This window comes from Haliotis asinina, chromosome 10, assembly GCF_037392515.1.
Source record: "Haliotis asinina isolate JCU_RB_2024 chromosome 10, JCU_Hal_asi_v2, whole genome shotgun sequence".
NCBI classification, from domain to species: domain Eukaryota; kingdom Metazoa; phylum Mollusca; class Gastropoda; order Lepetellida; family Haliotidae; genus Haliotis; species Haliotis asinina.
Genome location: NC_090289.1, coordinates 14,295,303 through 14,309,538, shown reverse-complemented (window position 1 = coordinate 14,309,538; position 14,236 = coordinate 14,295,303). Strand labels below are relative to the sequence as shown.

The window sequence follows — 14,236 nt, the reverse complement described above, 5'->3', positions numbered from 1 at the left end:
TTTGTTGCCAGATAGTGATTGAGTGAGTGAGGCAGTATGGTGTCACGCCGCTTGTAGCAATGTTCCAACATCAACGGCGGAGGACACCAGAAGCGGGCTTCACATACAGTACCATGTTGGGAATAGAAGTCGAGTCTGGCGAGCCAACGCTTTAACTACTAGGCTACCGCACCTCCCATTGTTCCAAGATAGACCCGTGGTTGATAAAATGAATGCAAAACAACATGGGAGTATAGTTACTAACACACAACTATGTTAACGAACAATACTCTCCGAATCGTTTATGTCAAATTTGTACGGCTTAGAAATATATTTGTTCAACTCATAAAAGTTGCATGATTCGGTCACCTCATTTTAACGGTATATATACCATTTGCTGGTACATTCTACAACAGTACTACTTCCGTCCCTGGCAGGGAACTCTATGTACAGTCAAATAATATCTTAAATTTTGAGAGTTACATTTCTTTATGATTTGTTGCAGGTGTGTATTTTAGTATCCTAATCCATTAGAAATCTGTCGGATTAAAAAACATGGATTTTTAAGATGAATTTCTTTTCACTTTTACCTTCAATTTCTGTCATTTGGTTCCTGTTAGACGGATTGCTGAACCCCAATATTGCACAGTTGGAGCCCCGGACATATTTTCGTTAAAGTTGAAAGTTGAACGGAGGCGTTTCGATACAAGAATTAAAAAGTCCTCTCCAAATAATCATGCTCAAGAATTCCCGGGAATGACGCAGATGGAGAAAGACCCCCGAGATAGAAACCTTTTGTAACATTATACATTAGTGCATAAAATGTCACAGACGCTGAGCAAAAGACACAGTAAAGCCAGGACCTAGATTCATTGTCAAAATTAAATACATGCAACTAATACTTATGGGAAGATGTCCATTGTGCCTAGATATGTTAATCTGACATTTTATTAACAGTAGTTCTTTTTCACAGGGGTCCAAATCATTGATTGGACAAAAAAATTAAAACTAAAAATGTAGACTTTTTCAGTCGTATAGTTTTACATGTTATGATTAACACATATTTCACATTTGAACGAAATCGATGATGTATTGTATATTTTAAACACTTCTAACGCTACACAAATTACATATAAAAAATAAAGTCCAGATTTTTGTTTTGAAGTCACTAAGGTAACGTTAGGCCAGTGTTACAGAATGGGAGTTAAGGTTCAGCTCAGTTAAAGCAGCTTCGTGAATTGAGCCTCTGGCAATTCCATGCAATGGTGGTTGAGGTTTCTCATTCTCTGCATCCGGATACCAGTGTAATTCAACAAGCCAGCAGTACATTTGACCTCTGACCTGTGTAAGTCTCGAGACGGGTTAACAAGTTGCTGTAAGCCTGTGGAAACCCGAGATCACTTGAACTACTGAAAGTGTCCCTTTGTTCCTAAAATTAACAAGGTTATTGATCGAGTTCACAAAGTGGTTCAAATCCTGCCCCATAGGTGGCGCTTCATTCATCTCGGGTCACGTGACGATGTAAGGACATGAATGGACCATTTATCGACGTACTATCGCCATAATAAGAAACCTGCTCTGAATCGACAATGAGACGATCGCGTTGCTGCGTCTCTTCAAGTCTCACATTGGAAGACATATCTACATATGAAAGCAAGGATTTGACTTCTCGTGCACTATATAGCAATTTTGATACCTTACACGACGAGAGGCGGGGTAGTCAAGTGGTTAAAGCGTTCGCTCGTCGCGACGCATGCTCCGGGTTGAATTCCCTACATGGGTACAGCCGATGATATTGCAAGATTATTGCTAACAGTCGAGTAAAACAATGCTTACTCACTCAAGGGAGAAAGAAATAACAAGTGTACAACGCCTGTGACCTGCAACACATAAGGATTTCCTCCCAGAGTAAAATGAGACGGCTTTATATAACTACGAGGTAATTCAGTGCTGGGTAAAACCAACATCATACACGTTTATTAATGAAGAAGTTAGAGATGCCATGGTATCGCTGGAATATTGCTAGAAGCGGCGTAAAACTAAACTCACAAACTCTTAAACAACGAAAACCAAGAACATATGATAAACATGACTGACCCGCTTCCTAACATAGACAACCATTGCGGTCGGTCATACTAACAAAATTTCACAATCAATGGCATTCCGCTCTTCACTGAAATGAAAAGGAATGTACTTTAATGAAAACTTCAAAGTCAGTAGTTCCAACCATACGTAATGTGTTTTCGTATGTTTTAAAAAGAAATATGTCAATCTGTTGTTTAGTTGCCCAAATCGTAGACTGTCTTTTCAATCTAAATAAAATTGTGTAAAATCTAAGTGATTATGTAAGTAATACGACCCGCCACATGAAACCGGAACAGCGAGTTCATAAGTAATGGACAAAATGTATAACTAACCAACCCCTGTATCAAGCGCAGCCGACCTTACAACCCTGTAGGGAGCTGTGTTAACATCCCAACTCCTTGTTTGATGTGCGACGATGTTGTATGATGCTGTTGGCAAACACTCCACCGACAAGAAGACGGCATCTACAACCTTTGACCTGGATGACCCAGTTGCGGACATCAAAGTCAACCAAGAATCGTGTTACAGGATCTCCAAGACACGTGAAGTATTTCTAGCGGTACACATACAAAGCATTATCTCACCTGACAAAATTCGCAAAATAACGAAATCTGAAAACGTCACATTATATGTCTGTACCTGTTTTGTACGTGATGTCATATTGTATTCGATACGCAAACATGTTTCAATTTTCCTTAATGGTGGCTTCGTTCACTGTAGTTAGAATAACCCGAAAAGCCTGATAAATGCCGTAACACATGTCGTCTGATAATTCTATCCTCTGAAAACTCTCGTATACCAATACTCCGATGCTCTAGAAATACTAAAACTAAAATATTCTGATACTCTGATACTCCGAAAACCCTGATACTCTGATACTCTGTAAACCTTGATATTCAGATATTCTGATACCCCGAAACGTGATACTCAAATACCCATATAACTCTGATACTTTCATACTCTTATAAATCTGATACTTTCATACTCTGATATAGCCGATACTCATAGCCCAGAAACCACTTACACTCCAGTACTCTGATACTAACGTTGATACTCCGTCAGAACAATTCTGAAACTCCTATTACTGTCATGCCATGGTGACTGTGATAACCAACGACTAACAAACTCACATGTATCCTTTCAATGCACATGGATACTGGTGTTTGTTACTTTCTGGATTCTCTGTAACAGGCATGTGACTACCTTTGTGTTTCATTCCGAGAAGAAACGATGGGTTGTTTTCGTCAACACATTCTTACCTTTAGATAATCTTAAACAACATGACGAAACCGCGAGAAAATAATGACGGACGCATTTACATACAATTATTATGGTTTTGATTTGAGCAGACAGTAGACGAGTGCCTGGGGCATTAACAGGCGATAAAGCTTCAACATTAATGTTGTTGGGACCAGATACGAACAACGGGAGCTTGATCTGTAGATTAAGTCAGTAAAGCGTGGCTAGATCCTCACACTGAAACGGCAGAACCGCCTCCTCGTCCCACCCCGCTGAGTTCCCCTCCCGTCGTCTAACTCAACGAATCGGATCGAAAATAGCTGATGACCGTGATAATAAGGTCATTTGTGAAACAAGACCGAAAACACAACAATAGATCAAATCGCTGATTTGGTGTCAAGATAGAGGGTATATAGAATCTCACCCTCTTATAAAGTTATGAATGTATAATGTGCTGTGTTGGAAGACACACTCTCTCACACCTTTAAAGGTGCTGATCATTTTGAAGATAAATATAAACTGAATAGTTATGAGTAATGTGGAGGCTATTCAGTTCGTAAGCACTGTAGCACATAAAGTTCGTCACAGCACAAACACAACAAACACCAAGTTACAAACACACTCAACGTTGTACCCTGGAAGATGTATCTGACTTATGAGTTATGATACTTCTTGTATAATTTCAGGAATATGTAGAAGAGGAAAACTTGCAGAGCTTGCACTTATAGATGATCGAACCTGGGACGCCGACATGAAACCGCAGACAAACATATCACCTTGTTCTAAGACAAAAGCATCGAAAGCGTATATCAGGATATATACCTCTGCCCACTTCAATAAAAGAACTCAGAGTTTTTACCTGGATATGCAAGCTTACAGCTGGATATGCAAGTTTGGCCTCTCTTAAATATAAGAATCCACAGCGCAAACCTTGATATGCAAGTTAGGTCCATCTAAGGCAAAATTATTCGAAGCGTACACCTGGATATGCAAGTAAGGCATCTCTTAAACAAAAGACGCCAAAGCATATAGTGGAAATACAAGTTTGCCTACTTTTAAACAAGAATCCAAAGCGTGTACATTGATGTGCAAGCATGGCCTTCCTTAAACAAAAGAACCCGAAGTGCATACCTGGATATGCAAGTCTGACCCATCTGAAGAACCACCTGTCGACATACGGGGTTTTATAGTAGTCAAAGTGTTTACCAGGATATGCAAGTTAGGCACCCTGAATCACATTATTTTCTCTACTGAATAGTCGTCTCTGCAATAATAAAGCCCTAAGTGAAGCAAGTCTAGATTTCCTCATCTCCCTACTCACTGGGATTCGATTTCAATTTAAATCGGTTTATTTGTTGCTATCAAAATTACATATATCTTGAGAAGCAAAGCTTTAGTCTAATAGTGGACATACACGTTTGGCCTCACTCAAACAAAAGAACTTAAAGTGTATATCTGGATATGCAAATTTGACCCATCTGAAGAACCACCTGTCGACCTACGGGGTCATATATATCAACTGATGCACGCTATGTGCACAGACAATGTCTAAACTACCGGCGTTATTTCCCTGATGATGCGACAAGGTCAGTCTGTTTGTGGAGGTCAACAGACGACCATGCATCATTCCCGAGTTCAAAGAAGGGCCAAGCCGTTACAAAAATACGCGTCATGCCAATAAGACACATGCACATGCCAAACGGTCACTTCGAAGAGGAAAAAGTCTGACCGGGTCTGCCACATTTCACAGAAACCATAGCAATATGGGAAAGAAGTCCAGAAATCAACACCGGTGATGTGAAACAGTATCTCCATCATATGTGGCCATAAAAATGACCGGACTTTTGAAACAGGTTGAGGATCTCTCAACACATAGCATATCTACATGCGTGATGAAAGCATATCACTGTATCCGATACTCCCTCAGTGGAGATCTCGCTTGGTGGGAATACCAGAGATGAAGGGCAACCATATACTTACCACCCATAAACCACAACAATAAATGCATAAAATATGGTTCCAAATGACATCTGCGTTAGGTTGGATGATGTATGTAAGCCAGACAGTGTGTTGGATATACACGACTGGTTGAATCAGCGTAATCTCCACACTGACTAATGAGTCACAATCATACTCTAGTCATTTACACGTATCTGTTTGGTAGTAGTTGTCATTTTACCCATTTTAATATTAATCTTATACCATTTGTGCGTTTGTGCGTGTGTATGCGTGTGTATGCGTGTGTATGCGCGCATATGATTGTAGCACGTGAATGAGAGTTGGCGATATTCCAGCAACATCCCAACAAGGAGTCGAACCTGGGTCTTCGGCGTGACAAGAGAACGCTTTTAACACTAGGCTACACCACCGTTTGTAACAAGAGGGTATATGATATTCTTTCGCCGAAAACAATGATCCACATCAATGTATTTTTGATTGTCGAAATAAGTAGGACATTTGCTTATCTCGATGATGCACGTTCCCTGTTTGGAATGTTATAGTGGAACAAAACCCCGAACCACCCAACGTAAATCATGTTAAATGCATATGTTGACTGACGAAGAAACTTCGTTTGCGATCTCCATTCTTCCAAGGGCATAATTTTAGGAAAAGCTCATTGAGACTCTGTCACCATGTTTGTTGAAGTCGGCTCGAATTATTGCTTTTAGTCTATTAGGACGCGCGCTGTTAAATGAAATAAAGCAAATATTTGTATCTGAAAGTGAAAATGACGGTTGTTTTCGTAGGAAAGCGCTCACAGCTGCATGCAATGAGACCCGGATGTAACCGGAAAGCTCTTGTAAACGCAATGTAATGGATAACAGTGAAAACACATCCAATCCTGCAGCGAAGCATCGGGTGATGTGATTTCATCTAATGAAAATTCTCCAGTTGGTGCTGGCAGCCTCCGAACCATTATTTTGGGTGAGACACGATTTCTGTTGTAATTAATAGCATGAATTTTTATGTTGTATATAATGTATATCAGTTTAACCCGAGAGTCAGGGCTGAGTTTCTCGTAACACTGTTTGATAACCAATGGGCCAACGTAACGTGTGATATCACGTGCTGAGGTCAAATCTCGCGAGACCTGTACAAGGTATTTCCGGTCCGTGAAGCATTGTTATCTTAAAGCGGAACAATTGAAAATAAGAATCGTTTTTTTTAAACGTATTTGTTGTTTGATACAAAATAAAGCATTTTGTCAAATCAATATAAATCAATACACGAAAAAGCGCGAACCAAACGTATTTGTTGCGTATTCATTAGAGAATTATTCATAGACAATATTTATGTTTTCAAATTTTAAACGTTTAAAGTCGCCACTCGAGCAAGGTCGTGCCATATTGTCTTGAAAGTGAAACAATTCTGACCCTGGTCCTCTGTCACTATAACGAGAGCGAGCTTTAGATTCAAGTAAATGTCGGAGAAAATAAATTTGCCATTAGATATAAAATAAAATAAAATAAAATAAAATAAAATAAAATAAAATAAAATAAAGATAAAAATAAATAAATGAATACATAAGACATAAATCGATGTCAGCAGGTCTCTTATTCAAGAATTCCGACGCATTCATCTTACAGCTAAGAATGCGCAGAAACGTCGTATTGGAATGGTCAAAAAGTAGTCTTGAATAGGGTTTCACTTTCACAAAAGCATGATTTAGTGGTCACGATACATACACAAGCTCGCAGAGAATTGGGCTGGAGAAAACGACTTAGCTGGCTGCAGGCTCCGCCAAGGGATGGAGGGCTGCAGTCGTGTCTGGTGCGCTCGTCAGCCCGTGTCGTGACTCCTGGGACATACTGGGAATGTCAGCCAACTGTAACAGCGCTTTTTGTGCTAAACTTGCAAATTTGGAAGCCCATCAAGTTCACCGACGAAGCGATCGGTCGACACGAGCAGCCGGTGCCACGTATCTGTAGTTACACAACAGTGCCTGTACAACAGTGCCTGTACAACCGTATCTGTGTAACAGTATTTGTACTACAGTATCTGTACACCAATGTATGTACAGCAGTGTCTGTGCAACAGTATCTGTATAACAGTGTCTGTACAGCAACATCTGTACAACAGTATTTGAACAACAGTGTCTGCATGGCACTATCTTCATAACGTTATATGTACAACGGTTACTGTTCAACGCCATATATAAACCGTGTTTGCAAAACATTGTATGTACAAGCGTCCGCTGAACGCTATGTGTACAATATAACCTCGACGCCGTATGTACAACAGTGTCTACACAACATTTTCTGTACAGCAATGTCTGCACAACACTGGTACAGTGTGTGTAGCCCATTGGTGGTGTCCGTCGATGTTATACTGCAGGAATACTGCTTGAAATGACGTAAACGTAAACTCACTCACTCACAACTCACTCACTCTTCACTATGCTGATATTCTGTCACTCACACACGACGCACCCTAATACTTCCAGGTAAAGTTTACTAACTCATTTCAGTGATACAAAACCATATCTGACATATTCCTTTCATTTTAATGCATATTGAGTCTGCAGAATTTAAATCGAATACATATGTAGACCCTCTGACAAACAGAAATGGAATTTACACTTCGACTAAACGAGATGCATATGGCGAAAAATACTTGTCCCTTTTTCGGCGTGAAAAACCCCTGAGTCGAGTGGGTTTTTATATGCATGAAAAACACCTGGACCTATGACAGGGAAACATCAAAATGTGATTTGCCATCTGTTGATTTGACAACTGCCAGACTGGCAAGAAAACATAGAATCAGGTCGTTAAATCTGACGAAGCTGGGTATGGTTCCTAATGTCCTCAGTTCACTAACCCCTTGCTTCCAGGGATAACGAACGCTCCCCTTACAAAACATATTTAAATGGGAAACTGCTTCTCGCCAGTAAAACCGCTGACTTGGCAGATGAGGACTACATGCGATCGACACCTTTAGTGGAAATAACTAGCAATAAAAACGTAATTATGAAATATTCTTTGAGGACATTCACATGTTAAAGTATGCCAGTGTAAAAGATTATGCGATTATAATCTGACTGCATAGCAGTTTGTACTAAAGTGATCATCGTCCCGTAAGTTCAAAATTAATATTTTTTTAATCATTGCTAATACATCCTAATACTAGCTGAATATACATCATAAGGTGAACCAGTACATAAGGTTCTCTGTCCTCGGCAGCTTAATCCATTTGGTTGATGCATGCAACGATATGGTTGCAAGATGTAATGACATGTATTTTAATCCAGACAAAATAACAACATTTTCTAAATGTTGATAGGTGCTCTGTTTACTAACATGAATCGTGAGAGCAGAATTTCAAGTTAGTCATCATACAGAATTAATATAGCCTAATATAGCCTAAAATGCAATTTGAGAAAAAACAAACAAAAACAAAACAACAAAAAACAAACAAAACAAAAAACAACAAACAGAAAAAACAAAATAAAACCGAACAAACTGTGCATTAAATGTTACGAAAACAACGTAAATATAAATACTTGATGCTTATAATCAATAAGTTAAGCTATAAATTGTATCCTTGTTTGAACTTGCCCAAATTAAAAATGTTTGCCAAATGAGGCATGGCCAGGGCCATAAATGTTAACTAGGACGCTCCTAGGTGGGAAAACGTGATAACGTTAAAGTGAAAACGTCTTCAGCAGTGCTTCTGATAGCAATGAGATTTTCGTTCTGATACAAAGTGTTCCATTTCGTAAAACTAGTTCATTGCACGATCGCAATAGAGTGGTTTATGAACACCGCCATACTTCAAGTCTTTTCGATATGAAACGTATTCACAGCCAAGGTCAAGGTCAAGGTCAAGGAAGTTATGGTTCACGAAGATAAACAGTACTATGAAACTGAATTATAACATGTGGATATACAATGGCCTGCCACAAATAGCCGAAAAAATAGGCAGTGCAATGTCTAGATACGTCCACATAAAAAACGAGATAAGGTCCATGCTCCTTGATACATAGCTAAGGTAGCCCCAACACGACTGAATTAAAATAGACATGGACCTGTCTCTTCAAATAGTGAAGCAAAAATACCATCCCCATTTTAATTAGGATGATATCGCGTCAATGACGACGAAGACACGTTGCGGGATTAAGCGAGGGTGTCGACCCTTCTGTGTGTTGACAGGGCCATATAAGCCTGCGTAAATCTCACACAAAAACAACATTGTATTTTAAGAACTTTAATTGTTGCCTTATATGTGAAGGCATTTAGGTCTGGGGCTTGCAAAGGAGAGGTTTCTGTACTTCAACTTCCATTTACCACGCACGAACATACCTGGAATGGTCACTTACTGCAAGATGTTTCTCATGCTGGTTGTATACACAGCCGTTACTGTTTTTGCTAACTAAACATGGCAAGTGAAAGAAAATTGTAGATATGTGGTAATGTTTACTAAACATCGGTGAACGCTGAGCAGAATGTGGTGTGATCTATTGTAGATGTTGGGATATACGTGTTAGACGCCAGGTTCATATATTTATGTAAATATTTGTTTAATTCGTATCGTATACAGATGACACAGGGGTAAAATTTAAACGACAGTTTTTAGCTCTTGAAATGTTAGCGTGTCTGCAAGCAAGCGAGGGTCAGTGATATTGAGTGAAACAGAAAAAAACCAACTCATTGAAGTAAACGTTGGCGTTGATAGACAGTAAGCAGAAGCAAATAGTAAGCAAAGTTCAGTTTCACGGACCTAAATATTTTTCCTCTGACCTGATCACCTATCAAATGTCTGTTAGGTAAAACATTTTCTCAACGCTTTAAGACAAATGGATACACAAGTTACATGTGCCACGTGCATCGAAGAACCTGTCCGCTGAGTCAAGACATTGAAAACCTTCACTATTTAAACATGGGTACACAAGAACTATCCCACGTCCAAAACTGAAAGGCATTCTCTGAATGCGTAACTTGTTCAAACTGGGCCAAACTGCTTAATCCATGTAAACAATCTCTGCACTTTGTGCACGGTATACAATGCATTGTGGGCCTGCATGTTCCGCCACTATGATGATACCTGCAAACCTTTTATCATATATGTCCAATCTTTCAACTTTAAATATTAACCAATGCTATATGGACCATCGTCTTTGAAGTTTTCCTCACATCGTATTAATGCAGTACAAGCTCATTTCTATATTTACTGACTGCAATTTTTAAAACCGTTGTTCAAATACACAAGATATAGATACACCCATCCGTCATAAAACGTTTCAATTGGTTTGAATGAAAAGGTTTTCCTTGCAACACCCCTCTAACCGTTACACAAGCGATCTTTTCGTCTAAGGCTTACAATGTACTCTCATTGACGAAAGAACAACCCTTTGAATTATTTTTCAATAAATTTGCATAAATAAATATACACATCTAGCTCGAATTGAGATGTGACACACTCAGAGGTAAACGTGCTGACGTGCAGAATCACAAAACACTATGCAAGTATTGCTACTCATACTCAAGGTTTTACTTTACAATACTTAAGTATTACATTGATGTCACCTGTGTCCTAAATAAACTCATATATACGAACATGTGGTTATCGCGATAAGAAAAACTCTGTACGGTTCATCACAGTAACCCTTTCAGAGGTAGACTGTTGTACACAATGGAGAGGTGTTAACATATGCAGGTAACAAAAAATATGTTCAGAATTCGTCCTCTGAGCTATCATCATCTGCCTAGTGTTTAAACACTAGTTTTCCTACAAATATAATATATAATTATCTAAACTGTGTATCTGCCCATACTGCTGCAAGCACTTCCCTAATCTACTGTATCACTATATGATTCATCTCTGAACACTTCTCTCAATATGCTGCATTCTAATTAACATTAGTCTACATACACTGATGACAAATAAAACTGATTTGCATCCTCTCTTCCCGTTTTCTCATCGCCATTTACACTCTCCCCTTTATTAAAGACATGCTATTGATAATATTCTTCGCGGGCCGACCCGAACTCTTCTTTCCAGTGCTACATATCACGTCCTACATAGAGCTCCAAATCATCCTTCTCCGATTATCTAAGTAATCCCACAAGGCGCTTGTACTCATCATTCTATCCTAACGTACCATTTGTCCAAACCGACACGTCATCATTTCCCACTTCCCCCATGAAATCTTTTTCTCAACTCCCTATTTCTGTTCCCCCATCAAGCGTGCCTTTAACATCCCCGACCCAAACGTCATTATGACTTGCTTTCTCTAATTCCAGTTCGATCTATTCATTACTATCATCTATTCCGCGCAATCAGACCAGCCTATCCAGCAGTGTCTATGTGTGATGCATACCAAGGTCAACATGGTTGTCTTAAATGGTAAACATTCAAATAAAGATACCATGAATTCTTTACACCTACTGCGTGTCAAGATCACTCTTGATACGGCGATGTCCACCTTTTATTTTGAATCTGATACGCGCAAGTGTAACAAATGTCTGTTGAATGAAAGAAAGGAATTGGGCATAGAATATCTCCTTGTCTCCATCCACCGACTACGTCGTTACTAAAGCGATATGTGTATATGATACATTGTCTTATGTGAAAACAATAAATACGATCCGTATCAAAGTTACCCATTTTTTTATGAATACTTTCGTATAACCAAAGGAGATTCAATGCAACAATGGTTTTGAAACAGGTCATTAAGAGGCATACAATTATGTTTAAAGTCATATGTTCGTTCTACCAGCTAAGAATGCCAATTCAACACTTATGTCTTAGAAATTTTATTATTTTGGACATCCATCAAAGAGTCGGTGATTATTAGGAACCGACATTACATCTATCACGGTTAGTGCACGCGTCCACAATGATCAGAGAGACAAGCTTAGGTGGATGCAACGCCCACTTATTGCTGTGCTGCACAAGTGAGTTCATGTATATTGCAGCCCATTCATATTTATTACATTTGTAACCTGGCCTAAGAACGGGATATATTTAAACCTGAAACAGAGACATTGAAGAAAAAAAAAAGAATATACACATGTATCATTCATTAATAACGTTTCAGATATACAAGGAACACACGTTACAGCTCATGTGATTAAAGAGTTTCGTCTTTGCGTGGTAACAAAACTCATTGTTTTCTGTCCCAAACATTAGATCAGCAGTTTTGCAATTTTGCTGACTCTTGTTATGCCCTGTTGCTTCAGGACACCGTTAATGTATTTGTGAACCTTGTCTAACCTGACGAGTCAGTTTTATCAAGAGTAAGTGCCTAACTGCACAATGTCTACCCCACCATGGTTGTGTCGTAAATCTCCGCTAAGTCCTCGAACAAGGTTAACGACATTTATAACATTTTACTGAAAAAAATGTCGCTTTATTTGAAAGAGTAGTTCGTTAGCAAAGGAAGATAAACATAGTATTTGTATAGTGAAATGTAGTTTAAGACAGAGTTGTAGAGAGCTTCTTAGACGATGTTCTGTATACGTATGGAAGACGAACATTAAAAGTCGAGACAAGCTCTTAAACTTAACATAGGCTTATGTTTTATTTGAATGCAGAAAAAAACCGAAGGTTTAAAAATGAGTGCAGTTTATGGTGTGAGAGCTGGAGAAAGATGCCCTACCTTCTCGGTATCACGGAGCTTGGACGATTCAATTCTAAAGATCTTGGACCATCCTTAAATCTCAGTGAATTCAGTCGAAGATCCTCACACGAGCACCGCTCTGACTGAGTGAGGCTTGGAAGCGAGGAGCAGACGATATTCGATAGTCCAGTTAAAGCGCTCGTGGTTCGCGAGAGCTTCGCGCGCAGTTGAGCAGACGACGTTTTGTGGTCGTATCAAGTTGCACGAAGCCAGGGAACTTTGTAGCTCTGACAGGATAAACTTTTATTTGTTTTACAAAACTTTTTTCCGTCAGTGTCTCATTTGTGGGAAAAGCCTGTCAATAACAGATGAAAAAGATACAGCTTTCTTCCTCCTAAATGGAGAAAAGGCAAGTCATGTCACAGCGGAATAGCAGACGACACTTTCGTCTGTTAGATTTTTTGTGTATACCTCTGCAGTGCGGAAACCACCATGAGAACTGGTCACCTGGAATTCGCATGGGGGTCTTGCGTATGATGCGAGGAATGCTGCAAAGTTTATGGAGGGAGTAGGGGATTAAGGGCGGTGATAGATTGAGTGTGTAGAGGTGGGTGGGTGGGTGGGTTTGTAAGGGGGTAAGGATAACTATCGTCTGTTGAAAGTAGGGGGTAATATCAAGCTAAAGCTCATATTCCTCACCGTTCCTCCAGTCTACACAAGGGACCCTATTGTTGTTCTACGTCATCGTCATGTAATGCCCCAGTTGTTTGGGTCTTGGCTCGTTTCTTAAACCCGCAATTTCTAGCTAAAAAATAATTAGAGTTTTGAGAAAAAATAATTAATCCGTTTGCTTAAGGCTGGCGACTGTGACTGACGTTACGTGAATTTGTTGGTGTCAGTTATTACGCAATATAGTAATATCCCGAGACATGATCTGAGATTCTAAATGCAAACTCAGTGTCTAGCATGTCTAAATGCAAACTCAGTGTCTAGCATGTCTAAATGCAAACTCAGTGTCTAGCATGTCTAAATGCAAACTCAGTGTCTAGCATGTCTAAATGCAAACTCAGTGTCTAGCATGTCTAAATGCAAACTCAGTGTCTAGCATGTCTAAATGCAAACTCAGTGTCTAGCGCTCTTCGGTGTTATAATATTGTTCAGGGCGCACGTGCTTGCGTCACTAACTACCTCGTTAATAAATGTGTATGATGTTGGTTTAACCCAACATTGAATTACCTTGCAGTTACATAACGCCGTGTCATTTTACACTGGGGGGAAAGCCTGAAGTGCTGCAGGTCACAGGCTAGACTGGTCACATGCGTTGCACACATGTTCCTTCTTTCTCCCCTGAGTGAGTGAGTAATGTTCTACGCC

At 39.5% G+C, this 14,236-nt stretch overlaps 1 protein-coding gene across 1 annotated transcript in view; it reads right to left on the bottom strand.

Moving 5' to 3' along the window:
- Positions 1-13,000, bottom strand: part of LOC137297934 (uncharacterized) — a 237,060-nt gene extending 224,060 nt beyond the window's left edge. The window contains exon 1 of the mRNA XM_067829924.1: positions 12,902-13,000. The gene's annotated coding sequence lies outside the window, so the exon portion shown is untranslated. The remainder of the gene's footprint in view (positions 1-12,901) is intronic.
- Positions 13,001-14,236: the final 1,236 nt, after the last annotated feature.